A 3,293-nucleotide genomic window follows, 5' to 3' on the forward strand; every position below is an offset into this window, starting at 1 on the left:
CCTGACATCGCGCCAGTCCTCCGAGAGACTTGGATGCCCCAGGTACCTGTGTATCTGAATAAACCTCTTGCTGTTTGCATCCGCTGGCCTCGCTGTTCCTTGGGAAGGGTCTCCCCAGACTGAAAGACACTCTCTGAGGGTCTTTCAACTATGACACAGGACAGCAAATGGATATCTTAGAGGAGCCGCAGTGAGAGCCCATTGACAGTGGTGAAGCAGAGACCAGAGGCTATAAACCAGACTGATAACTTATGGCAATGAACACTTGCAGGTGACGATGAGGGAGCTAAAGAGTGAGCTGTATGGCACACTGAATCATGTTACCGATTCCATGAAAAGATTCTTCTCCTTTAAGTTTTTCTTTAGTTTGTTTTGCTTTGTTTGCTTGCTTTGTTTTTTTTAAAATTTGCGTTGTTGTGGGAACTTGCAAGAGTAGAGGGCAGATGAGGGCGGACAGGGAGATGAGTGGGAGGAGATGCATGATGTGAAATCTGCAAAGAATCAATAAAAGTTAAAAAAGAAACAAACTTGAGTCAAGTAAAAAAAGTAAAAATTCAAAGACATATTTTAATTTTATATAGTGAAAGGTGAAAAGCTAAAACACTTTTTATTAGAATAAATGCTAGTATATTACTATTTATATTGCTATACAAGGCAATATTTGGGGGTATGGTTCTAAATATACTAACAGGGATATTTTTGTTTCTCATGTTTAATATATATGTGCCTAAATTATTTGTACATATTTCCACTTTCACAGACACAGATAAGAACTGGCAGAAAAATTTTAACATTATGAGAAAATTTAAGATTCCATCTAGTCTCATCAAAAAGGGAAAGAATGAACAGCCTGGAAATCACCAAAGAATAATTTTTTCCCATGTTGGGTTACAATATTCTATAGCATCATAAGATTATAAGGAATTGAAAAGTTTCTTTGTACACTGAAGGCAGTGTAAGAAGAGTTATAGAAGAAAGACACATCAGGCCCTGAATTTTTAAAAAAAAATGTGATTCATAGTGAATTATTTAATAGCTACTTCTGTAAATCAGGTTCCTTAAAAAGTTTGAAATCATAAAAACCCTAACCCCAATAGTAATGAAACAAAACAAAAACAAACTGCACAGTGCAAACCATAAAACCAACCTGAAATATTTTTCTGAGAAAAAGGGCCCCTTCTCAAGAAGAGCCTTGTGAACATCTGGCTAAATGTTGGATTAGAAGCTGTTTCTTTGTGATCCAATGAAGACATAAAATCAGAAAAAAAAACCAGATTATTCCTAAGAGTTAAAGATGGTGAGGTCCTAGGAAACCGAAAAAGGCAATGATAAGAAGTTAGGAAAGTAAGGACAAGATGGGCTGCACAGATAAAAGAAGCCAAACTGAAATCAGCTCCAGGAATGGCTTCCTGGAGTACTTAGGACTAAGATCTCATTATTTGTGTGTGTTTATGTGTAATTGTTGAAGAATCATAATAAGCATGTGTGAATATGTTAAAGAGTTAAAAAGAAAAAAATGAACAAAAATAGCACAGAAATACAAAACTTCAAAACAAAAGAGTATACTTCTACTTTTTATAGGCTCCAAGAAACTAGTCCATGCATCAAAGATAGATCTTGGTCCTACTGCCAGGGGCCCCTCACATAGTCCAAACTTCACCACTGTCTCCCACATATGGAGGGCATAGTTCAGTCCCAATAGAGGCTCCCAAAACTGTTGATCTAGACTTCATGAGTTTCCATGAGCTTGGTTCAGCTGTCAATGTAGATTTCTCTATCATGATCTTGACCTCTCTTATTCAAATGCTACCTGCTTCCTCTCCTCAATTGATTCTCAGAGCTCAACCTAGTCCTTGTGAATCTCTGCATCTGGTTCCATCAGTTCCTAAATGGAGGCTAAATGATTTCTGGAGTCTTCACCAATTTGATTACAACAAAGGCCAGTTTGGTAACCCTCTCCAGTCTTGCTAGGATCATCCTTGTGAATTCTTGGGAATTTCCCTAGCACTAGGTTTCTCCCTATCCTCATAGTGGCTCTCTCTATGAAGATCTCTCTTTCATTGCTCTCCAAATCTGTCCCTCTCCTCCCTCAACAATTCCATTTTCTCCCATCCCCAATTTACCCAGTAGATATCCTTTAATTCCTCTTCCCAGGGCTATCCATATGTCCCTCTTTGGTTCTTCCTTGTTACCTAGTTTCTATGGAGCTGTGGAATGTAGTCTGGTTCATTAATCATCAGGAAAATGCAAATCAAAATGACTCTGAGATACAATCTTATACTTGCCAGAATGGCTAAGATCAAAATTACTGAGGACAGCTTATGCTGAAGAGGATGTGGAGTCAAAGGAACACTCCTTCACTGCTGGTGGGAATTCACACTTGTACATCCACTTTGCAAATTAGTATGGTGGTTTCACAAAAAATGGGAGATCAGTCTATTTCAAGACCTAGGGATACCAATTTTGGGCATATACCTAAAGGATACTCAATCATACCGTGAGGAAACTTGATCAGCTATGTTCATAACAGCTCATTACTCATAGTTGCCAGAACCTGGAAACAATCTAGATGCTCCTCAACCAAAGAATCTATAAAGAAAATGTAGCACATTTACACATTGAAGTATTCAGATGTAAAAAACATCCCGAGTAAGGTAACCCAGATCCAGAAAGACAAACACAGTATATGCTCACTCATAAGTGGAGATTGGATGTAAAGCAACAGAGTACAGTTTAAATAAGAAGAGCTTGTGTAAAACCCCACAGCAGCAGATGTATAAACTTTATTACAAAAATATAAGAAATGTCAAAAAAGTAATGTCATTTGGGAAACAGGATTCTTTTGAGGATTCTTAGTCCCATTAATAAAAAAATAAAAATAGAGTTGGGAGGAAGTTTGTTCATCTTATTAGAGTTTGACAAAAGTAGCATTTCAGGCAAGTTGCAGCTCTCAGCACCTCTAGGGACAGAGACGGAGAAGAGAGTCACAGATTTTTTTGGTCCTAGAAATTGGGGATGTCTAGCAATGGAGGAAGCAGTGGCATGACAGAAAGGCAGAGAGTGAGAGGGCTTGAAGTGTCACAGAAAGCATCATAAGCTTCTGCCAGCATCTGAAAAAGAGACAGAAATAAGGGAAGGAAGAGTTCTACTTTTCTATTAGAACTCATAAAAGAAGTTTGACTTAGTGGTCCTGTGTGGAGAAAGCCCTGAGAGAATGCACGTAGATCATCCAAAGGAGGGAATAATTATTCTCCCCATATAGCATCTTTCTGAATATTAACCTTCATCAGGCG

The sequence above is a fragment of the Microtus ochrogaster genome, unplaced genomic scaffold, assembly GCF_000317375.1.
Source record: "Microtus ochrogaster isolate Prairie Vole_2 unplaced genomic scaffold, MicOch1.0 UNK122, whole genome shotgun sequence".
Classification (NCBI taxonomy): domain Eukaryota; kingdom Metazoa; phylum Chordata; class Mammalia; order Rodentia; family Cricetidae; genus Microtus; species Microtus ochrogaster.